General features: G+C 39.9%; 1 protein-coding gene across 2 annotated transcripts in view; it reads left to right on the top strand.

Moving 5' to 3' along the window:
- Positions 1 to 551: 551 nt before the first annotated feature.
- The window catches only part of PALS2 (protein associated with LIN7 2, MAGUK p55 family member), a 52871-nt gene continuing 27648 nt past the window's right edge, over positions 552 to 25774 (top strand). The window contains exon 1 of one of the 2 annotated variants that reach the window (XM_084206591.1): positions 552 to 681. The gene's annotated coding sequence lies outside the window, so the exon portion shown is untranslated. The remainder of the gene's footprint in view (positions 682 to 25774) is intronic. The other variant, XM_084206592.1, reaches the window with a different exon arrangement.

Below are 25774 nucleotides of genomic sequence, written 5' to 3'. Positions count from 1 at the left end.
GGGGGTGCCGGCGGGGTCGCGGCGAGAGGACAGGGGCACGCTCGCACACGGGCACGCTCGCACACGGGCACGCTCGCACACGGGCACGCTCGCTCGCACCCTCGCTCGCACCCGCGGCGGCGCTCACACGCGCGTGCTGTGACACGGACGCGCGCGTGTCCCCACGCGGCCCCGCGCCACCCCCCACCGCCGCCTCGCACACACGCACGCACACACGCGCGCTTGCACGCGCGCTGACACGCACAGTCACGCGCGGTCCCACACACTCGCGCTCGCTCTCTCGCACTCGCCGACCCCTCTCGCCCACTCACACTCACCCACACGCGCGCTCACTCACACTCTTACTCACACTCACACTCTCACGGAGGGAAGGGGGGGGCGAGGCAAAGGCGCGCGCGCTCCCTCCGGCTGGTGCGGGGGAGGCGCTCGCGCGCCACTGCCGCGGAGGCCGCGCGCGCGCGCTCGCTCGCCAGGGGTGGGCGGGGCAGAGGAGCGGCGGCGGGAGCGCGTGCTACAGCCACGCCGGTGGCGCGCGCCGAGGCGGGCGCAGAGCGGCGGCGGCGGCACCTCCGGCTCGCGCCGTCCCTCCGGCAGCCCCGCGCGCCCGGGATCGTCCATGGGGCCGAGCGGCGCCCGCTGAGGGAGGAGAGGACGGGGAGCAGCGGGTGTCGGTGCCGGCCGGTGAGTTCCCGTACCGGCGGGGAGGTCGCGTGTGCGGGGGGGAGGGAGCCCGCCCGCCTACTCGCTTCTCCCGTCCCTCCCAGCCGGCGGGGAAATGGTGGTGGGAGGCGGGGTCCCGCTGCCATCCCGGCCGAGCCCCTCGACCCAGCGGAGGGAGCGGGGACGCCGCGTGTGCGTGTGGCGTGAGGCGGGAAGAGCCGTCCGCAGGTAGCGGGGCCGGGCGGGCCTGCAGGGGAGCGAACATGGCAGCGCCGGAGTCCGGGAAGAGGGATTTTTGCCCCTAGAGCGGGGATTAACCCTCCTCCTCCCGCCTCCGGATGCGTCCCCGGGAGACTCGCGCTTCATCTGCCGCTCCGGATTATCCACCCGCCCACCCCCCTTTCCCCCACTCCCCACCCCCTTTCCCGGTATTTTCTCTCCTCCTGGAGATTATCAGGTTTCCCGCCCCTCCCTCTCCGGGATCCTCCACCTCCCCCCTCCGAGGAGATTATCTCCCCCCTTCTCTGCCGGATTATCCCTCCAGTTCGCTGTCCCTCCCTCCGCGTTTATGCTCCTCCGCAGCCTCGCCTCTCGGGGATTATCTCCGCTCCCTTTGGGGTGATTCTTCCTCTCCTGATCTCTGCCCCGGCCTTTCCCTGCCTATTTTCTACCTGAGGAAGTCAACCCTCCCCTTCCGTCTGCCTCTGACTGGGGAAAGGGGCGAAAATGTGGTTGTGATCAGGTGGGCAGGAGTTTCCAGCAGTGCTGTCATCTCCTGGGTCGCTGTACGAGTACTACAGGCAAGTGGATGTAGGTGTAGGAGAAAAGGCAGCAGGGATGGATGTGCGGAGCTTGGACCAGAGTTCAGCCTGTGGCGTTGTGGTCTGTATGCAGGAAAATATCTGCGCCCTTCCTGCGATGTTACATCTGGTGGAGATGAAGGAGAGCCGACCTGGATCAGTGCTTTAAAAAAACGTGCATGGATACTGGGTGGTAGAGGCTGCGCAGAAAAAAACCCAGCAGCCTCTGAGTTTCTTTGAGGAAGGTGCAATGTACAGTAGTAGCATTGTAGCCGGGAAGGTGCTTGGATGACATTGCTGCTGTCAGGGGTCAAAGCTGGCTTGGATAGTTTCTGTCTTGGCTTGAAAGGCAGCTGTTGCTTGGTGTTGAGAAGGAAGCAGGCTGGTATCTTTTGCTGAAGCTCTGATGCTGTTCTTTACTGTCAACTTGCTGGCTGAGGAAAAATGTGTGTGTTCCTAAAACAGAGAGGGAAGGTTTATCCCATGTATTTGCCTCCTGCGTGGGTTCAACCAGTCTCTCTCCCAACAGCTGGTCTCCCTGTGCATGGGTTTGCTGGAAGAGACTTGCAGATCTTCTGGCCATCTTGCGGCACAAGGCCCAGGATTATATCCATTAAACTTCTCCCACTTGGCTTTGAGAGGAGAAGAGGCTGCGAGAAATTGTACAGAGACTGGGAACCTATAAATAGATGTCGGACTAGAGGAGGCTTTGAAATCTTAGCATGCTGCTTCTGAACAGATAGTGTCTGTTAAACTGGCTGGGTTGACACTAGCATCATAATGTTTTCTTTTATTTCTGCTGAGGTGGTTGGCATTTAACACTTTGACCGGACCATACAACATCTGCCAATAAATTCTTCCTGAAAAGGACATAGAGAAAATTCTCATTTAAATGGAGTGCTGACAATTGGTGTCTAGTTTGAGCTCATTTAAATGGGACTTTTAAATGACCCTTCAGAGAAATCTTTAGTTTCCTCTTCCCTCCCTTGAAATGCTTGGAATGGATGATTTTATGTCCTTAATTTTTTCTCAAAGTATTGCACTAGATAGATTACCTGAAATCTATGTTCCTGTGAAAAATCTGCAGTACTGAGGTATAGCATCACAATGCTGATAGCACTGCTAGGGTTTTATTTTGTTTTTTAGGTTTTGGAGTTTTTTGTTTATTCATTTTTTTTAATGGAATCTTTGACATCTAACCAAAAGAGTGTATATTCAGCTTCCTTGAATCCAGGGTGCTTGCATTTATTTTAGATCTTATGGATCACTGCTCTTTCAGCTTGTCTTGTTGAGAACTAATTAATATGGAAATTATTGACAAATATACTGTACTAGCTCTGTGGAATGGTATCTGTTCTGCTGCTCTATTAGTGGGCCAATTGCATCCTCTAAGTCTCTAAAATGATTGAAAAGCTGTTGCAACATATGTGCAATTGGACCTTTTTTGAACAACCTCTTTCTTGTGCCCTTTTTTCCTTTAAAAAATAGTGGAAGCTATTAAATCATTATGGTTTCTTTTTTCTTCTTTTTAATAAAAGAAAAATAAGAAAGGAAGTCATGAAAATGTGCCTGAATAATACGAAAGAGTCTTAACAAACACCAATAGGATGAATATCTGCAAGAACCCTGACTTTTAGGACATTTCTTATTTAGAGCACAAAATTTTAATCTGATCTTTTTTTTTTTTTTTTTTTTTGGTAAAAAAAGGAAAAGAAAAGGAAGGGTTTGTAAACCTCAGGGAGGCAGAAAGGAACAGAAATCTTGGCAGTATGACTTACTAGTTTTGGCATTTTTAATTGCTATTTTACCATAGTAAAAGCAGGGAAACCAAGTAATTGATCCAATAATTTGGCTTTATTTTAAGTTGTTAAGGATGTGATCAGAGCATTATCCTCAAACTCTGGTTATCTTTGGTCAGCATCAAGATCCAGCTTGCTGTTAAGTCCATGTGTTTGATATTTCTGTGTGCAGAAACAGAGGTCAGTGATCTGCAGAAAACTTTATAGTACCAAAATGACAAGCAAAAGACTCTTCAGTATGAGTCTCTTTGTACAGTGACTCAGTTCTGAATTCTTGTGTTATTCTGAAGGTATTTGTTTGTAGAAATTGTAGTTAGAATGCCATTTTCTAGAAGTTCAGTGTGCTGCTTTAAACCCATACTTTCTGCTGAGTGATTTAAAGTTCTGACTGCGTGTGACTGTTCCAGGCTTGTGAATGCCCTTTGATCCTCTGTGCAGGACACTGATCAGTGAATCTTTTCTCATGCTGAAGAAGTGGGAGGAATTTCTTTTTGCTCAAGAGACAGGTATGCGTTTAGGATTGTGACACTCTCCATGCAGATGTGGAAGGAATAATACTCTCAAGATTGGAAAGGATGAAAAGCTCATGTATGTTAAAATAAAGTGCTCCATCATGTTGTGCGCTTAAACTAAAAATGGATAAAACCTGGAAGGGTTGGCCTTGCACATGCGGTAAAAACCTGAATTTTTAGAAGCATCCTGCAACTGGAGGGGTACAGACACTATGGAATATGCTGGCAGGGTTAAGAGCCAGTCTGTGAGAGGGAAAAGTGGTTTTACTGTCCCCCACAAGAGAAGGAGCTTGTAGAGGGTGCTGGAGAAGAGCGAGTTTAGTTGGGTGTGACATGCAAGAGACAGGCTGAAATGCAGATGTGCTGCTCACACATACTGCTAACAGGGCTTGTATGATTCCGTAGTCATTATAAGCATCTGCAGTTGGATCTCAGGTTATACTACAGCAATACTGTAGTGCAACAAAGCATGGTGATGGTAATGTGCTATCCTGGGGCTTGAAATTGCTTTTTTTCAGAATAAAGCATGCCTGAATTATGTAGTTATGGCTGATGTCAGTCTTACAGGAATAATAGAGACCAAAAAAAAAAGATAGGGTAGGGCAGGGATTCTTCCATATGTAAACATTTACATTCTTATTTTGGGTTAATTAGAGTCTTTGAAGTTAGAGTAATTTCACAGCCTTTGTTAAATTATAACAATAAGAATTGAAAAATGGGATGTTGTCTGCTCTTATCATAATGTTTTAATTATTTTCAATGTCTGTGGCTTAAAAGAAAAAGGTATTTCATACAGTGCATTGTAACATAACAGTATTTCATATTAGCAACTACTATTCCATGGGTTTTACACATCAGTTATTTAAAGAACTCATTATAGTGTCCAGGTCTCATGAAGCCATGGTGGGAATTAGAAAGATACTGAAATCAAATGACATTTCAGATTTACTAGGAACAAATGCTATTGAATAAATTACCTATACATGTTTTTTAAGAGTATTGACTTGTATTGCATTCTGACAAAGAACTGTTTGAGAGCAAGGACTCAGTGAAATCCATGCTTACTGCAGATAATGACTGTGGTTTCTATAAACTTGTTTTTGGGGGAGAGCAACACAAAACATGATGACACATGACACACACAAATTCTTGGTATCTTACACAAAAACATTGCTCCTCTTGGAGCTTCTGCTTACCCAAATCCCAAAGGATCAAATTACTGTTTCAGTTAAATTCCAGTAGGTGGAGACAATTGTTGATTTGAAATAAGTTTAAGCCTTTACATTTTGATTGCAAAGTATCTTTGATTTTATCAAGATACTATTGAAATAACGAAAATTAGGATGTAAGAAAAATCTTATTTTTTTATTTTAAGATAGTTTACTTAAGCTTCTTACTGAAAGAGCTGTGGCATTCAAATATTGCTTCTGTAGTAAGAGTGGCTACTCAAATACTTTGGGTTCAATTTTCTAATTACCTCCACCCACTGGTCAAATATGCATTGATGAAAAATTTAAGTGATACCTTTTAAAATATCCAAACACAGGATGGAGGAAAGTAGATTGAGGGTAAATAGACTGAGGGTAAAAAGATTGGATAAAGTTTTTTCTTAAGGCTAGTAACACAAGGTAGGGGAACCCTCAAGTAAATCAGGAGAAGAATAAAAGAAAGATGTATCAGTCATTCTGGCTGTGTTATTCCATTCCATGATAAATTTTTTAAAAATATTTTTTCCATGTTCATTCATTCATTGTTCAGAGATCTGACTGTAGGGATCATGTCAGAGGTTTTGCATGTAAAACATGTCAACAACTTTTTATGTGACGTTGATTTATTTTTTAACAACTCAGTGGGCCAGTTGGTAAGTCAGCCTTTACATATCTTATTAAAATTCCATCCCATTCCTTTCCTGATCCTCTGTTGAAGTTTACAGAGGTCTTTTTGGCAAGATGAAACTGCTTATGCAGCAGAAGTTCTCAGACTGGGAAGACAGACTATATTCTGGCAAATGAAGTGAGAGAAAAGTTAATTTCTCCTTTCCAAGCTATTCTGGTTTACTATATTGTGAGTTGTTGTGGTGTAGCAAAGGACAGGGTTGCTGCACAGAAATTGCTTGAATGTTAATAATTTTGCTGTAGTCATACTGCTGCTTATAGCTTCTCATGCATTCTTCAGATCATTAGAAGGAGCTGTAATTAACAAGTGAAAGTTCAGTTTACGCATTCTTTGGTAAAGAGCATGCAGGCAGGGAGAAGTTGGTAAGTGAAACTTAATGTTCATGGAGTGTATGACAGTAAGGCATTCAGTCATCTGAATTCAAATCAGATAGTCAGTCTGTCTTCTCAGATCTACTGGCACAGCTCTGCTTCTTACACTACATTTGGTGCGGAACAGCAGAATGGGATGAACAGTGCTTGATTCGGTCACTTCTGACCAGTGAAGTTCCTTGAAACAGATTTAATCTTTGTAGTATTTTAACAACTTCCAGGAACTTGTTGCAGTTGGCATTTGTCTTAAATGATCTTCCCTGAGGACAAACTCTGGGTGTACATTGCTATGTGTGGTATTTAAAGCAGTGTTCAACTGCAGCTTATTTGTCAAGTGAAACACTTGGTTTCGCTGTGAATTTTCTTTTATTCTTTCGTAGCTTTATGTGGGGTGGCCCACTTGCTGCATGGATAAAATTCAACCTTGGTGTGAGCCTGTTGTCTGAGAGGAGTTGTCCATCATTAGCTCTGCAATAATCTCAACGGTGTCTTGTCACAAGAGGGATCCGATGGACACACTACCTTTAAGTCATTGTGCTTTGGGAAGCAAGATAAACTGGTAACTTGTGTTGCTGGGTTTTAATCAGCTCTTCTGTAACATTACCTGGGCACAGGGCAGTAATGACCGTGCTTGAATTGCTCCCACTGATGGTTGAGAGCCCTCACACCTGTTTTATGTTCCTGTTGCTGGAGGGGAGAAACGTTTGGGCAGTTTTGAGGACGGGCTATAAATACACAAAGAGAAAGGGGTATGGAAGCACGGAAGAGTTTAATTGTGTCTTGAGTTTCACACATAATTTGATAGGAAAAAAAATCCATCCATCCTTGTGTGTGCCACACACACACCACTGGCTCCCAACGGGTGAGTCTTAGGGATCCAGACATTGTTAGAAACCGTGCTATTGGAATGGGAGGTTAACTGGATGTGGACATTGGTGAGAATGTAAGAGGCTTTGGCTGTTAAAAAGGGGCAGAAAAGGGTTTTGTATTTAATGATTTCCAAGTTGGAGCGCGGAGCCCGAACGCGCCGGGTCGGCTCGGAAAGGTGGCTCAAGCGCGCTCTCCAGTGGCCACACCGGGACAGCGGCGCTGGCATGGGCTCGGGGCGGCCGGGCCACCGCCCCGGCTGAGTGACAGAAGCCAGCTCCTGTCGTGCGGATGGCTGCTGGCTTAGCTGAGTACACTGATAAATGAACTGGTGCTTCTTAACAAATAAGTGGCTAAATTCGTTTAAAAAAAATAAATCTGCTGTTGCCAAAAATTGATTCAGTTAGGAATCTTGCTCTTGTAGTTGGGTCAAAAAAGGACTGTCCCATCCAGCAGTCTATTAGATGGGGAGATTGCTGCAGTCTCTGCTGGGACTTTTTGTGCTGACGTCTGGAAGCAAGCAGGTTTACTGCTGAATGGAATTTATTAGCTATGAATTGAAGCGTGCACATTTAACTGTGTCAAATCTTGGCAAATGGCTCTGCAAGCAGCACAGACTAACTACACAGCAGCAGAAAGAAATGTGTAGTTCTTAACAAGTTTAGTACACAGTTCTCAGTCTTACATCAGATTCCATGCTGTTCAGGAAAGCAGCAGGGGCCTTCAGAAGGAAGAACTTCATTGGCACTAATGAATAGGAAACAGAAAAGAGAAGGGTGGACTGTTCAGCAGGTGGACTCATCATAAAGGGGAAGGTCTCAAGGCACATTGTGTAATTTGAAATTTCTGAGATAACTGTTTCATAGATGATTTCAAGTTTCTGGTATTGTTTTACTTTGTCTCTCTTTAAGTGTTCAAACCATGAACTTCTGCCTCCTGGTGGAGTTCTCTTTTGTAGACAAGACCTCAGTTAGCCCTTGTTTGACTACACACCTTGCTTCTCCAAAAACCACAATGTTTTGAGAGTTTTATATGATAGTGTGACTGTCAGAATGGTACTGTTAGATCTTGCTATTAACTGGAGTTGTTAAACTAGGACACTTGAAGTAAGTTTGAACTTGTAAGAATGTAGTGTTTGGTTGGATTTTTCATAGTAATTTTATTTGTAAGGTACTAGCAAAAAAACTACATAGGATTCTTAATGGTTTCACTGAATGTTCCTCTTTCTTTAGAATTGTAAGAATTAGTCTAATTACAAATTTGGCAAAAAATGTGTGTGTAATAAGTTTCAGAACAGTCTGCTACTTAGTTTAGAATGTACGGCCCTATATGGAAAAGTGCAACTGTGTGTCTGTTCATATGTGACATCTGGTGTGATACAATCATAAACAGTTATCTGTGTACCATTTCTGATGAACACATTACACAAAATGTGTACTTTTGTGCACAAAGCACTTTTCTCACTATGGATGTCACTATAAAGCTTTTACACATTTAAAATAATAATAAAAAAATAAAATCCCTTGGGCTTCCCTACCCCAGGCATAAATGATTTTACTTTACAAATATAATTACTGTACTTCCAGGAGGTAATCTCTCTGGACAGCCATAGACTAGTTTGAATTAGATTACTCTGTTTTTTCCTCCAGGGTGAGTTAATACATTGAGTTTTATTTTTCTGTAATTACTTCAAAATTTAGATCACTTTTAATGCTTACTATTCTTCCTATAACTAGACTGGGAAAGTTAAGAATACTTGCGTTTGAGGGGATGACATTAACTTTTTTCACCTCTAACTTGATTTCCTTCAGGTAAGTATCTGTTCTGCTCCTCAACTTCATACAGCTCATGCTGTGTTCAGTTAGTCTCAATTGTAGAGTTTCTTAATTTGGAAATACTGGAAATATTTACTTAATAAGCAGAGAGTAAGCACACTAAATCATTCAACTGTGACATTTAACCAAGTCTAGCTAGAGCAATGTTTTTGTTAAATCTGTATTTCCAGAGTTCTGGGTTTGAAATCTTTCCAGTAGTTTGGCAGTAAGCTTCATGAATAAAGCAAGTTACTACTTTTACCTCTGTTACAGAATCTTTGGACAGAAAGCCAGTCAGTGTGAAATAAACAGAGGAGCAGAGTTAGTCAGGGGAGATAGTCAGGAAATATGTTTTTCCTGTTTTTTTTATGAACTTCAGCAGGAAGGGCAAATCTCTGGATAGATGATTGCAAACCACGATTAGATGCAAATGCTTTTATATAAATGACCTGTTTGTATTTGGATTTTACTTACTTTAAGAAGCAGCAATGCACTTAAGCAGTAGATGACAGAAGACTACAGAGATTAATTTGCAAATTAACCTTCTAATAATACAGTGCTGTTTTGAAATAGAAGGAAATCTTTGGTGTTTTGAGCTCGCAAAATATAACTTCCTGTTGGGTTGATTACAGGACTAGCCAGGATATCTGTAGATGCAGATTTTAGTTTGGTAGTTGGCATCTGGTATCGAAGTGCAGGACTATTATGTACTAATGCAAAAGTCATACAATGTTAAAGAGTAAAATTTGTTACTTGTGCTGTCAGTGAGGTCCTACAGCCTAGCTAAGTAACAGGTAAGTCCATTGGAAACCTGAAAGTGCTTGGGTCCCATTGAATAGAGTAGGTTTTCAAATAATAACTACTGTCATTGGGTCAGACTGAAGTTCCATCAAACTCCTTTTTCTAACATGCAGTGCAGCATCTAAAGCCATGCAGAATCTGTCAGGAGCTCCTATTAATGCTATCTCTGAGCAGATTTTCAAGAAGACAGAAGACATGGATGTGTCTTGATGAGAAGATGCTGGTGCCAGAAGAATTAGCGGCTGGATAGCCTTAAATTCAGCTTCCAGATAGGCATAAAGAAGCAAAGCATGGTCCCCAAGTGCCTAGACATCATTATCCAAAAACCGATGAAGAACTCATTGTGCTAATGCGCAACAGCAGCAGATTCCAAAATTTAGTGCGTTGTTCATGACTAAAATAACATCTTATGTAAGTGCCCTGGGCCTGCAAATTAGCAGCTTCCAAAAAGATCTTATAGCTTTGCAGAGGGGATTGAAAACTAAGACAGCAGAATGATTGATAATGCTAAAGGCGTAAGACATGAAGGTCTCCAGGAAGTCCATCTCTGAGTAGAGAACAGATGACGTACTTGCCACTCTTTTTTTTTTCTCTGCTCTCCTGCAAGTGATGAGGGAGCTGGTATAAATGCAGGAGGATGATCTGAAATACCAGGCACTTGTTAGCAGCTGTGGATGTGGCTACCTGTAAGAAGAAGCTTTCTATGCTGAAGAAAGTTCCTGATGCAGGGTCTTTGTCTTGTTTGATGTGATCTTACTGTATGTTAGGATATTACCCATTTGAACTGGACAGGGTTGATACCAGTGATAGATTGGAAGTTGCAGTCTGTCTTTTAAAAATACATATATTTTATTTATTTTGTATGCGTGCATGCAACTGCATGCATATATGGAAACATACAGAAGAAGAAGGAATTTTATATAAAATGCAGTATTTGATATATGTGTGTGTTAAGATGTATGTGGGCGTATATATACGCATACATATGTATCTTAAAAAAAAGAACACTTGTCTGTAAACAGAAAGCCTAACATCCATAAACTGTCTAGGAAAGCATAAATATAAAGTAAGCATACATGACATTTTCTCTAGGTAATCTCCCAGAATCTGGCTAACATTTAACCTGAAGATTTTTTAAATTACATTAGGTTGTGGATTATTTATGTAATTTGGGTTGGGTGCTTTTACCATTCAAGATGCTTCAGTTTTAAAACTGGTCTCAGCTTCTCAGTGGACTAGGATTCATACATAAATTGCTAGTGTGCACTGGAGATCTGTTTGATTAAACATGAGAAACTCTTCTCCTTGGATTGGATTACTGTTTAGTTTCCTTTAATAATTGACAATGGATTTTCACTGAAGTGCTTGATAACTGAGATGTGATACGTGCAGCATTGTAGCCTTCTGTGAAGATTGAACCAGTACTAGTTCTTGTTTTGGTAACAGAGCTGGTGGCAAGTTTGCAGCAGATTAATGATTACCTATCTTTTAGTTTAGGAAGCATGTCAGACTGACCAGGATACCCATAGATTTGTCTTTGGTGGGCCATTGCTCCATTCTGCCTAATGATGTGTCCAGGTGAAACAACAGAAATGGTTGTTTAGCCTCCAAACACTGGAGCTTGTAAGCCTGTTTACATATTTACCTGCTCTCTAGAAATCTGACTGCTGCAGTGTGACATGTTTCTTCTGATACTGGCTTCCACACAGGCACCTTGAATAAGGTGAACCTAGCCTTGGCAAATATCTTGGTGTGGCTTTAAAGTTTTTCTGCCTTTAGTGTGGGGTTTTAATAAATACAGGATGATAAAGTGTGTTGGGATTAAAGGAAGAACATTTTAATAGTTTGAATGTTGGGTTGTTTGGTCACTGAGTCCTTTGAACTTACATGTGTGAGCTGATAGAAGGTGTCATCTGAAGCTAAAGGGAAGACTTCTCAATTAGCAATAGAAATGCTCTTTCAAGTTAGTCTGACAGTATGGTATCCTGTGCCTGGAATCATGTTCCACTGATCTGTGGAACTGCATAGATAATAAGGAAATATCACTGTCTCAATTGCTGTGATTAAAAAACACCCTTCCTAACATCCCCCTTCACATTGTCCTATATCGATATGCAGAATTGGGAACAAGATGAAGCATCTGGCTCATCTTTCCCTCACTCACTTCAGTCATTCTACAGGTAGCTAGCAGTTTTTTAGATTTGGTATCACTTGGAAAGCATTTCCAGTTTTACAGCAATAAGCAATGGCTTTACTTCTAGGTTCAGTCTTGTGATGTGAGTAAGAGGAATGGAGTCAGGTGTTCTAGATCATCCTGTGTTAGCAGTGAACTGGAGATGTGTTTTCAAGTGAAATCAGCTTGATATAAGATCTTAGAATCCAAGCAGTGATTTCCATACAGACTAAAGGCTTAGTGTTATAGAAGTAGTTTCTACTACCTGCTGGAAATGTGGTGCCAAGGATTCAGAGAAATGTAAAGAGCTCTTACCCCTTTACTTTCCAGTGTAGCATCTTCTCACTCATTGGTGAAAGTCACAGTTCTCATGTTTAATCCTTACGTCGTTTAAAGAGGCAATAACAAAGCAATGTCCCAACACAGTTCTCTAGAAAGGTTTTAAAAAATACTTTTTCAAGGTGCCTTTCTTATTATCTTCTAATAGGAAGTGTAATCATTGACAAGCCCCAAGTTTGGCCTGAGTGGAATGTGGAAGCTCTCAGGCTTGACAGAAATTGAGAAGCGTATAAAAATAAGAACAGTTCCATTACCAAGAACTTGATCTAGGCTTTTATAGGTGCTCGCTCTTCTTTGGAGAAGAGATTTTGATAGTGGTAGGTAAAACAAATAATTATGTGAAGTTTTTTTCATTTATTTGGTTTAGGAATAATGCAACAGAAATGGAGAAGATATAACACAACTTATGTGGAGTTCAGAAAAATTGACTGACCTTTCTTATCCCGAGTTGCACCAAGAGGGCAGATCTTCCTCTAATTATTGGTACATCTTGCTCAGAGAAATGGCAAAGGTTTATCTAACTTCTACTGTCAAAACCAGCTATAACTTGATCATCTTAATATGTTGGAAGTGAGGCTTGACCAGACTTGTGTTTTCTCTTGCTGAAAAAATAGATCCTTTGGGGAAAAAAAAAAATGAGTAAGTGCAGCATGAATATGCTTCTTGTATAGAAATAGGAGAAAAAAGGAATAAAATTTACCAGCTGTAAATTGAATATTGTCTTTCCAAGTGATGCCCAAAAATACTCTTGTGCATCTGAAGATGTTGAATGCATCATAAATCTCAGCTAATATTATCTAGAATTGCTCTACTTAGTTATCTGTGACCAAAATTAGAATCCTGTAAAGCTTCTGTTACATAGTTTTTAGAGTTCATTGGCAGCTTCTGAGTGAATTAAAAGGATGAAGAAAGGCTAAAGAAGTGAAGACTCATAAGGAGACTCTTGAGATCTTGGCCATTCTATTTTACATTGGAATTGAAAAATGTTAGAAAGATCTCTGAATGTTTATAACACAGGTTGCTTTTATTCAAGCTATTCATTCTTTTTTTTTGCACTTAAGCTGCCATTTTGGTTTTAGTATCTACTCTGATTCTTAAGCATTTGGGTATACTTAGGAAACAGGAGGGGTACTTTTTTGTGTGAACAGAAATAGGCAGTGAATAAAAAGATAGTGGAAAAATCTTGAGTCTCTATGAACCTAATGGATTAATCGAGAGTTATACTGTGTGACATTTCACAGTTTGTACTTAAGGAAATATATGCAAATACCTCTTGTCAGCCTGTTTTGAGGAGATCTGAACATATAAACCTCTGAATAAGTCTTTCATTCAAGTAGGTCACTTCTTTTTTACTCTTTTTTTTTTTTTTTTTTTTATATAATTCCCAAACCAACTTTAACTGATGCCTTAACTTGGAAGTCACTGGGGCTGGTTACCTGCTTGCAGCCAAACTTGCACTTAAATCCTTTTCAGTAATATTTTTGCAAATTCTGTTTCTCTGGAATATTGTTTAACAAACTTTTTTAAAGGCAGCAGGCTGAAAGAGGGGCACAGTGAGGCACTCAGCACTGGGAACCTCCCTCTCTTTTGCATCAATGAAGAAGCGTCGTGTCATCTTCTAGGCAGAAGTGCCAGTTTGTGTATGTGAAGACAGGTGGAGCAGGTGACAGTTCCATTTAAACACTACCCCTTCCAGTGTGGTGTAAGCACCATGTGATAGTGCTAGGTTATGTACAGAAATGACAGATGAGTTGTGGTTTCCTGGGCCATTAGCTGGAATATATGAGACATTTCACATTTTTTTTTGTTTTTCCTACTGAGCTACTCCTTTTGGTCTGTCTAGTTTTTCTAAGTTCGTGATAATGTGTTGCCTACTTTCCAGCCATTTTTTTCCCTTTTATTAGATACATTTTCAAATAATTTACTATTAAATAGGTGTTCAGGACTTTTAGCTCTCAAAAAAAATTTACTTTTGTGGGAGAGCTGACCAACTTCTCTGTGTATGGGTAGGATATTTGGCTAAATGATTTGAACTCTGATGTCGGGGTATGTGCGCAGGCCTGTGTTCTGATGGCTGGTATGATGACTGCAAAAAACCCATGAGAGACAATCTGACACTAAGATGATCTTGAATTTGTGCATCTTGGTGGTGATTAAACTCACTGAAATATATTTTCTACCCCTCCAGAAATATAATCCAACAAAAGTCTTCAGAGGATTAAAGTCAGTGAGTTTTTATAGAGGATTATTTGTACATGGTGTTGGAAGTGCTGTGTCTGTGAATATGTTCAGGATGCTGTTATGTTATGTGCGTGTCTTTTATGGAATCTTGAAAATCATAGGACACTGTGTATTGTATGGCTTTGCTGTGCTGTTAGTGCAGTAGATTCAAGTAAAAATGTTTGGTGAAGCAAGAATGACTGGGATGCAGTTGCAGTGATATTTCCATGCTTCAAATTTATGGTGGAGTCTTGCAGCTCTGCTGCACGAAGCAGATTTGTGCTGTGCTAAAATTTCTCATTTCATCAGTCTTTGCATTGTTTTTCTGTATCTGTCATACGGAAAAATCTGTATCCACCTGTTTTTGGTAAGCCTTAGAACTGAAGAGTGAGACTGATAGAATTACTATACTGATTTATTCATTTTATTAAGTCTTGAACTTAAGATAATTTAAAATGAGAGATCTGATGTGTGCACATAAAGCACTGTGTGAATGTTCCTTTCTCACAAAAAGATACAGGGTATCTCTCTGCATTAAGAACTGCCTGCAGAGTGATGGACTTTATTTAAAGAATTATGGAAACTGATGAACAGTGTAAGGCTGGTAAAAATCTTTTAGAGGAAGGATTCTGCAGTATCGTGCTGGTATTTAGCATGGATGAGAATGTTTTTCTGTTCATGTTTAAGTTTCTGGTTGGCATACAAGACCAAGAAATTGCAGGTCTTCTTGGAATCCTCTGTTTTAACTTGTTTGACATGCTAACAATTTGTTAATTAAGCACAGGAAGATCACAGTTTTGAACACGTGTTAAATTTATGTAGCTGTATAGTGAATTTTAAGTACTTAGGGTGTATATAAAAAAATTACCATGAGACTATTTAATTCTCTACTCTTTCAGCTATAATTTAATCCTATGTTGAGCCAACATAATGCATGCCTGATTGAATCTTTATCCTTCATAGCTCTTGATGTCCATTGTTCTGGACAGAGGCATGGTAATTAATTTGTGAAAAGATTTTTTCAATACAGAGACTTGGCTTCTTTTTTGAACTACTGGCAGGAGCTGATTCAAAGCAGTCTCTCTGGTATTAAAAAACAAGTGTTGATTCCTTCTGCGTGAAAGTTGGCTTGTCTGGGTCTGAAAACTTACGCTGAGAAGTGATGTGGTATTTAAATCCTGACACCGTCTTTGGAAAAACAGAATATCTGCCAGATTTTCTGCAGCTGAGAAAGCTTCTTTCATGTTTCAAATGCTTCAGTCATTGAACACAAATTCCTTCTTACAGGATCAAATGGGATTGCTATAACGATGGCAAGTTAGTGTAGAGGAACACTCAGTGCCATCAGTAAGCTTGATTTATGGAAAGGATATTAATGAAGATAGAAAAGTCCCTTTCCAAGCAATATGGTGTTAGTACTGCTGAGGTTTTTTCAAACAGTATTCCAAAGGAAGTTTTGGCCCAATGATCTGATGTTTCTAAAGGATTTCTCAATGTACAAACTAATGCCAGTAGGCTGGATCAGCAATCCAGTAAGTGCTTACCAGGCTGCTGGGCTGGTGCGTTTTTTAGTGTGCCAGTGGATCTGTCCAGGGACGGGTGTTTGGAAGTCTATCAGCATGGAGACTCCCAAACACCTGTCCCTGGACAGGTGTTTACTTTATTAGAGCTGTTTCTTCAAGCTGTTTTCCCTTCCTGACTGGACCAAAAAGCAAGCTAAAGTCCAGCATGTGTTGTTGCAGTCCAGCAGTCTTTACAGCTTTGCACACATGTGTAACTGACTCTTAGGATGCATGTAGCTGAGGAATCGGGATCTGTTGTCTTAGGGAAGTGCAAGCCTGGGCTGCTTAAAATGATCAGCTGCTTTTTGAGTAGAGACAGTCAACCAGGTTCTGTCCTGAGTCTAGGGCTTTTCTTCTACCACATGACAAGTGGAATGTGTGCAGGTCTTCTGGAGGCTAGGGTTTCTGAGAAGGTGAAACAGAATCAAAATTCCATTTGGTGTTGGGCACGTCTTCAAGAAAAGTGTAGTGAAAAGTGAAAGAAATAGAGATGATTATTCAAAAGCTAAGTAAACTGATTGATTTTCTTTCTGCAAAGAGGAATTTGTACTTCTGAATTTATACTTCTGAAAATGCATCCCTAGACTATGTTGTTTCAGACCTTTCTAAATCCTGACAAGGAATGGGGCCATTTCACTTATGTGTCAAGTTTGTAGGAGACAATGACTACTCCATCTATTTCTTGCTACCTTGTGTGCTGTATAACCTGTCTGCTGAGATAGGACTTTTTTTTTTAATAACATTCATAAGTACTGGCAACAATGCGATTTTGACCTTGTAACATGCAGAAAGTTATGTAAAAAGACATCTTAGCCCTTTCAAGTTTTCTTGGGAACTTGAAGGTAATTTCATGTTAAATTATTCCACAATCTTAAAGCTAGTTGTATCCAAAGAACCAATTTATCCATAGGAGGTTACATTGCTCTGTTTTTATATTGTTCTTAGGCCCAGTACTCTTCAGGGGAAGAGGAATTAATTGGGGAGTAAGATAATCAGAAACAACCATGGATGGGACGGACTGCTCTAAGAACTCATTTGGTGTGATGAGACAGTTCTTTCAAGTGCCATGCTGAAGGTGGCTGGCAAAGCAATTACTTTTTTCCAGGTCAGGACCTGGACGTTGTAAAACCTTCTTGGGGAAAAGCTCTGACATGGAATTATTATCTATTGCAGTGAAATTCCAAGGCGGGGGACAAAGACTCGTGATCCCTAACCTACCATTTCTGATTGTACATGGGAGGACTTCAATAGGCTGTTCTGGGAATCCTCTCATTTTCTGTGGATGGCATTAGAAGTGGTTCTGACTGCTGCTACCCAGGTGACTGGGCCTTTAAATTTGTGCAGATCTGAGAGGTTTTATAGTCAGAACCCAACAAGGGTTGTACTAGTACTTGTTTGTACCAGTACCCTTCTCTCTTCTCCCAACCCCTTTCTCTGAGACCCCTAAGAAGTGTGGGAAACAACAGAACAAAGGACTTGAGTGAAAACTAAGATAACGTGGCTTTTATTGTTTCAGCATAAAGAGGTTTGAAGAGAGTTAGTGTATGAGGATGTGTATGAACTGCTTTTAAGAAACAGCAATTGCAGTTTGAAGTCGAGAAAGACATTATCTTACAATTTCCCCCCCCACACCCCCGTAGGCTTTCTCATGGCTCAGATGCAGTCAAAAAGCCAAATTCCGTCATGGTCTTATTTTTACAAGAGAAGCCATTATAAAAGATGATGTCATATCAGTAAAAGTTGTCATTTCAAACCTTGGAGATTTACAGCAATTTGACTGTCTCAGAAAATGATGAAAAGCCTTGACAGATATTATTCTTCACTAAGTCTTGCAGCGGTATGAACTGTTCAAGAAGAAAAGTTCAGCTGTCTTTGCATTTGCCAGTGATTCTTTTGAAAACAAACAAACAAGCCTTCCCCCAAAACAAAAAAAAAAAAAACTAAACTTAAACATTTGAACTGAAAAATGTGCAAAATTTTCTTAAAGATCTTTGGTTTTGCTTCAGTTTGAGTGGTGGGCTACGTGACTGAAAATTCAGAAGTTCTTGGCAAAACTTAATGAAACCCAACTTGGTATTCTGAGGAAATGGAGTAGAAAATTTCAAACATGTCAGTATGCATCACATACAGTTTTGAAGACACCCTTTGCTGTTTCACTGCCTGTGCCCACCTTCTACAAGGCAGAACACTGTCGTTCAGGGTTTACAGCAGTAACTTTGAAATTGACTTTAAAGTGAAAGTGGCAAACATTTAAAGAGAGCATTCAAAATGGCAGTTTCCTTAAAAACATGTAATTCTTAATCCAAGCTGCCCCAAGACCACTAGAAATAACTTTTTCCTGATGTTATTGTGCCTAGATATTCTTAAATTGAAATTAGATTTCCCATTTTTCATTAGACATTTGCAATTGTGAATAAATCCTGGTAACATAACGTGGAGAAGTAGTCCAGGAGGTACACATGACTAAGGGCAGTGTGATTTACTCCATAAAGTTTTTCAGTTCCCTTCAAAAGACAAGTATCAAGCTGATCTTTTTATTCCTTTTCCAGGGTTCTTGAACACAGCCTTCAAAGGACTAAAGGAACATAACTGTTGAGGGTAATGAATAGGCAATTGTGTAAATCTTGACTGCATTGAATTGAAAGAAAGGTTTAGAATGGAGTCTTTTCGCTAGGAGTGGCAGAGATGTATTTTGAGCATTTCGGAAGGTCAAGTAAACCTTTAACATGCCATATTTTGGCATTTCTTTTTATTAAAACGTAGAGGTTTTATGTGGTATTTTTCACTATTTAGAAAGATAAGCTGTGTTATTTGGCAAACAAATTTGGAAAAGCCATTTTCTATCCACTACATCACTACTAACATTCCAACTGTGTTTTGGAAATTTTCTTTGTGGGTAAAGCTTTAGCTGTGTCCTTAAAATGAGCAGGAACTGTGTCATATGACAAAGGTAGTGAAGTAAACGGGGTTTTTTTTGTTTTTCTGTTGCAAGTGACCCTGAACTAGAGCATTATTAATTTAGTGAATTGCTTTTACTGCTTCCTAATAAGTTTGTTTGGGCAGAAATGGGGGTGTGTCCACGAGAGAGAGTAGTTTAGTGGAAGTGGGAGCATTAGAGTTTAGGGATGAACTTGAAGTGAAATTTTTGGAAAATGTACTAGGTGATCGTGTAAAATTGAAAACTGAGGTCCTGGGATAGAGATAATTTCATTGAAATGTTATAAATTTTGCACATTCGCTCCTGTTTGCAGATTTACTCCTAAATTTTTTGTCTTCAGGCTGGGATGCAGTAGAAAATTGAGTGAAATAAGTGAACACTTCCCTATGGAAGCATTTCATGGTGGTTCTTTTCCTTCTGATAGAAAAATGGACTAGATAGAATAATAGTGTAATTAAATATCTTTTTCCTTTTTTATTAAAGAATATGTTGACGTAGTCTAAATATTTTCTAAAGTGCTTTAACTTATTTTGTGCTCCAAAAAGCTGTCCTGCATTTCTGTTTTCTGCATATAATTTTATTGAGTGATTTTCAAATGCTTGTGTAGCATCCAAAGTGGAACCTCAAAAATATTTTACACCTGCACTGGTACAGCTCTAATTTAAATACTCCAGTGTATTAGCTTGGAAGGCATAATTCAATAAATACTTCAAGTAGCAGAGGCCTGAAACAGTGCATACATGAAATGATAATATGTGGGTGTGACTGGTAAAAGGGCAGAGGTGTAGTTTTTTAAGCGGCTGCATCATAATAGAGCAATCAGATTTTGAAAATACTGAGTTTGGATGCTTTAATTTAAAAAAGATTTCTGCTGTTGTTATAAAATAACTCTGAGAATGTATTATGACAGCGTTATTTTGCTTGATATCAAAACTCTTCATTATAAAATTCTTATTTGTTAGAGTTCCTGAGTGTCTCCTATGCTTGAAGCTGTAAAAGGAAGTAGTGTTAAAAGCAACAGTAGTATCTGGATGATATGTGGTTTCTGGTGCATTTCCTTGTCTAAGCATTTCACTAAAGAAAAAGTGGACCAAAAACAAAGTACCAAAAACTAATTTGAAACCTAGAGTAATAGCAGTGGGACAAAGTGTAAGTGTAGTATTTTCACTGAAGAAAGAGGACATTTTGTTCAGTTATAGTTTTTAATTTTGGAGGAGAGTGGCGTTTAAAGTGTACCTTTGTACTCTTTTGTGACAGACCAGTAGACTGAACTGTCAGTATGATGTAACTGTAAGAAGGTCAAAATAGATCTCATTATCTCTCCCTAGCACTACAGAGGGAAGTATTAATGGTGTTGTGCAAGGCACTCAGGAGACTCTTGTCCAGTATATTTTCCACACTTCTGAGTGGCTATATGGAAAAAAGGTGCAGACTGGAAAAGGTACAGGGCAGTTAATGCCAGGTTTGCTTCTTTCCCAGTTGATATAGGAGAGGAGAAGCCTTCTGAAGGAGAGAAAACTGCCCTCTTAATGTTACAGTAATGAACACCGAGACATTGTTTCCTAGATATAAAAAAAATCGGATTAGGAACAGGGAGCAGAAAGAATTGTTTGATCTAGATTTTCTATTAACCAATATTAAGGAAATGCCCAGCTATCTGAAGTGTGGGTTGTTTTTAATGATATCCTCCTGATACTCTGTTGAGTGATCAGGTGCCTTCAGACACAAGGATGCAGACACCCTTGGGACAAAAACTGCAGTGAAACCAACATCATCTCTGTTAATGAGATTCATCACAGATCTCTGGAGGTGCAGTGTTGTTACTTTGCTACACAGTGGAGTATCTAGTTTTGTTTATTTGAATACCTTGTCTTTTTTGTAGACGTGCATAAAGCACGCTACAGAACAGCTGTGTAACTGATGTTCTGAACCGTTTCATTTACACTGACAGTAGAGTACGTTGCAAGCCTTGTGAATTTTAGCTTTCTTTGAAAAATGCCTATCCAGTGTTCCTAGATGAAAGTGCAAATGGTTGGAAAAAGATGCTGATGGCCGAGCTTGGGCCCATTGCTCCTGGGGTTCCTGGTCTCAGAAGTGGGACACAGCATGCAGCTTGCCTTTTCCGCTATGACAGTGTTGATTGGAGACCAACAACAAGATGAAAGCATATTCTTGGAGTGGAAGTCTGCTATCCCTTTGGAAGGGTGTTCATTATTTTCTCTTCAGGTCTAATTTTTTTACTTGTGTGAAGAAGATATATAATTGAAGAAGAAATCTTAATTGATTTCCAGCTGTCCTTAGGCTGAATTAGTGAATGGGATAAAACAATAGATGGTTCTGCATGGCTTTCCCTCAATTGTTTCACCATGAAAAGTGGTACAGTAAACTGATTCTTACATTTGTTTGAGTTTACTTGTTTGTTTATTACACATGAGTTCTTCCTTGCTATATAACTGTCCTCTTTACTTATGTTAGCATTTTTTCAGTCCTGTTTTCTTCAGGCTCTGTCGTACTGCAACGGATAAATAATACTGAGTACTGTGGCAGAAATGCAGACACAAAGCTTTTGATGCATTTGGAAGAGTGCGCATTAGAGAAAGCAATACTTCAAAAGCTGTACTTAGGTTGTTGTATCTCTTTTGCTGGCATTTTAGACTTCATAAAAACTGGCATTAATTACCAGAGGTACTGCAGAGAATGCAGGTTTCTTCATCCAGCTACTGTTTGCAAAATACCAGGGAGAATGATGGATGTGTTCAATAAACTCAGCCTGTTGTATAACTTGAGTGGAGTGCAGGATACATTCTTAAACTTTGTTGAATTTCTCCTCTAAGTTTTGACTACAAAGTAATATCTTAGACTGCCTATCCACTGAATGTTTTGCCTTAATTTAAAAATCTGTTCAAATATATTCTCCAGTACGTCAACTACTAAGGTAGTTGAAGAACTAAGGGTAGTAAAGTCTTTCTTCACCAAAATTGAAAATTCTCCTGGGGCATGTCCTAGTACTCATTTAAAGTACAGAAGTCTTTGCGTGACATCAGTGTATACTTTCCTAATACCTGTAGAGAAAAAGTAAAAAGACACAAAAAATTTAAATTAAATCTTTTAAAAAACTTCTAGTTGACTTGCTCATACATGCTCTGGATTGTGCTGTATGGTGCTTAAAGATTTTTTTTTCTGTATTCTTGTCTGTTATGTGCATGTGTGTCCTTCCTCAGTTAATAATTTCTGTGCCTGAAGCTTGCATCATACTTCCTCTAATTAAAAAAGGTCAGAAAACTTGGTAATACCTAACACCTCTGTAGGCATATCTTCAGAGTATCGAGTTTAGTTAGCATGAAGTTAATTTTATGAAATATTTTTCTTGGCAATCCTTTAAGAAAGAGAAGTCTGACATAATTTCCTTAAAACTAGATTTTAGTGTATCTGTCCTCGATATCTTGTTGTTGGTCATGATATATGTATTTGAATAAGACTTAAGCTTTTTATTCTGCTAGTTTTGGAGTTTTGATGTTTTGTTCCCTTTTTATCTTTGCTGAGATTACTTTTAAATAGTGCTTTTATTTTTTCCAAAAGATGCAGCTGTGAGGTCCATCTGTTCGTCAGAAAATTTGTGCTTCGTCTTTTTTTAGACAATCTTCGCAGCCTGAAAGAAGTATGTATGTAGTGTTCAAGCTGGGAAAGGGTTGTTGGCTCTTCCCTATAGCTTTTGTGACCTTCACAGTCATGAAAAATAGGCATGAAAGATATAGTTGAGCCAGGTTTGATAAGGGTAGGGACTGCTTGAGCTTCTGTTTATAGGTATGTTAAAATAGCTTCATCTTGGCTTGCCAGTAGACTTGGAGAAAATGAAGTAAAAAAATGAATAAACTTTTCTAAGCACTTAGGCTATTTCTTTTCAATGTGCAGAAATTTAGTAGGCAGAATTTGAATACCCAGAGGAACATTCATTCTTATCAATTAGACTTTTCCTTCTTCCTTTAAAAATTCATTGCCATATGTGATTCTGCAGTCAGTAAAGTGTTCATGCTGCAGACAACAGCTTTCTTCATTAATCAATTTTACTGTCTTTTTAGAGGAGCTCTGCTGTGTTTGCTGCCTGAGGAAGGGGTCCTGTTTAGAAGAGGTGCCTGAGTGATGTTACAATGGAATGCTGTGCAGGAATGTCTGAGTTAAGGTGGCTGTCCAGGGCTGGCCCAGCGCTCCCTGCTTGGCAATGTCTGTCAGATAGAGGTGCAGGGTGTGTGGGTGGGTGTTTGAAGGCCGAGTGTCATTGCACCCTGCTGCAGTCAGCAGCGTGTGCGGAGCAGGGGACTGATTTGTAGAGGAGTGTGGGACACAACTGCAGAGCTCCACCACTCCTCGAGTAGCACTTGCTGCTGTGGAACTGCTGCCGAGAGTGATCCTGCTCAGTGCATGCAGCTGCTGGCTGTCAAAACACAAACATAATGTTGTATGTGCTCAGTGCACAGTGCTTCCCCAGAGACTTTTATCTGAAAATACACCTGAAACTTACTCTAGTAGTAGTAAGAGACCTTTGTCAGCCTTTCATATATTCTTGGTTAATAGTCTGTTTGTGAATGAACCCGTGAAATATTCTCAGAATGTTAACTTGTTCATAGGTACTCCTTTTCTGTCTTCTAGACTGCCAAAAAGGCTATAATGTGTGACTGGAGAGAGAAGTGGCCAAGACAGAATAACTTTTTTTTTTTCCTTTGCCTTTTGTTTAAGCATAATGATCATTATTTTAAAACCTTAAACACAAATGGAAAAAAAGTTACCGAGTTGTCATTGGTTAAGTTAAAAATGAATCTTCTTTTGTCTGAGCTTATTGTGTGCCTTGTGAAACTTCAATATCCCTCTTGAAAAGGTTTTAAATCACACAAGAAACTATTTCTGAAGTTTATGTATGTGACAAGATTTTAATCTAACTTTCTAGACTTTGTGTTGAGTACCTGCCTCTCCAGTAGTCCTTGAGGTATTTATTATAACTTTCTATCCAGATGAGTAGGCCATGTGGAAATAAATATGCATGTTTATTTAAATATATTATACATAATTTTCTTTTCATTCCTGTTATTTTGTAAGCTTGGAGACTAATAAAATGAAGCTGAGCTAAGAAAAATTGTGCAAAATATTCATTCTGAAAAGCTTTAATTTTCCCCAGTGAGTGACACATTTGTCTTCTGTCTGCAAATCTGGAAAATTTATTTAAATGTATGCTTCCTCTTTCCTCTACATAGAATTAATGTAGACAAGAATTAGGCACTGAAAGAAAGAATAAAAATCAAATTTGGTAGAAGAATCACAGCTGAGTGCTTGGTGAAAACTTGCCTTTTACTTACAATTTCAAGAAGAAAGGAGCTATCAGGGTATCTTTTAAGTCTGTTTGATCTGAACTTACTATTGTAAGGTACAATGTGTAGATTAAACCTTTGAAGCATCCTTTGGTTGTCTGAAGAACTCTGTGGGAATTAGGAAGATTTAATTCTGGTTAGTAAATTTTGCATTAGGAGGTGGGATTTCTGTATTGCCACGCCTTGGGATGCATGCTGTTTGCCACAGAGATCAATTAACATCTCTTTGCCCCCGTTCCCTTTTTGAAATGGGGTTCAAATGACAAACTAGTTTCCCTGAATTTGGGGTCATATGTATAGTGGGAATAAATTGTTCAGTGCATGTGCACAGCAGACCAGTATGTTCCTGCTGAGTCTTGCTTGAGGCTTTAAACTTGCTGCGGTTATGAAGATGTTCTTTGAAAATTGACTGTGGAAATTAATTCTGTGTGCATTCCCTGTCACGAAAGCCGGGGGCTGGAGTTGTAATCTCATTTTTCTTAGGAGTCCCAGCTCAGACTCAGTTCTGTTGTCACTCTTTCCTAAGAATCCCTGTATTTCAGCACCTCGCCTCAACTGACAGTCTGTTTCTGCTACCCAGTTCCTCCTGGTGTGTCTGGAGGCTGTTGTCAGTGGATTTCTTGTAATACGTGTGCGTTCCTAGGTGGTTTTGTTAACCATTGTAGTCAGTCATGGCTGTCTCACGGTTTCCTTACAAAAACAAATGCTTATGTGTTGTGATGAGGGTTTAAAGTTTTCCCCAGATGGGTCTTTGAATATAGAAACAGGCTTGTCTTCAGAGAGTGGGAGGTGAATGGTAGAGCTCTCAAAGTCAATATATTCTTATTATTTTCCTGTAAAAGATGGGACAAGAGAGGGAAGAGAGACCCAATTAGTTTTCCACTGAAGGAAAAGCACACATTTCCTCTTTATTTTACACCAAAGTACCCAATAATAATAAGCACTTCTGACAACCTGGTTTATGCAATTTGTTCATGCAGTCCTTAGTTCTTCAGTATGCCTGACTTGAATGTAAGTTCTACAGGGCTTTCTACCCCCCAGTGAGTAACTTCTATCAACATTTCAAGGGCAGATTCACCACAAAAGAGATGTGTGGCTCAAAAGGCAATTCTTGATGGGATATTTAGATTTGGTAGTCTCAAAACTCCTCAGTTCCATCTGTTTCTTGCTTGGTAGGAGCTGATCTTCTAAGTAAAACTTTCCTACCTAAGTACTTTCATCCTCAGCTTTCATTCCTGCTGCTCAGGGATAAGATAAGATGTGTTTTTAAAAGTGCTAAGGTGGCTTTACCCTGGAAAGAAAAAAGGGAAATTGTTTAAATGAGGGCTACTTGAAATTCCATGTGAATCTACATTATTCTGAAAGATCATTTTAATTAAGCCTGGAAACAAAGTATTTTCTGTTGTTTGTTGTCTAATAGATCCTAGAAATGAGTAAACGAAAGCCTCTTGAATAGATACAGAAGAAACAGTTCCATAATACATTTCCCAAAGTGTCTTCCCCTCCTTCCACCTCTGCCCTTAGTCTTTAGATAAACCAAATTTTTTGAAAGTACGTGTATGAATATCTAAGGCATATGTAGTCAGTATATTGCTTAGACTTTCAAAGCTATTTTCATACATGAACAAATACCAGCTTTTCACATTAAACAGGAACTATATT

Source organism: Fringilla coelebs, assembly GCF_963513975.1.
Source record: "Fringilla coelebs genome assembly, chromosome: 1".
NCBI lineage: Eukaryota > Metazoa > Chordata > Aves > Passeriformes > Fringillidae > Fringilla > Fringilla coelebs.
This window is presented reverse-complemented; position numbering and strand designations above follow the sequence as displayed.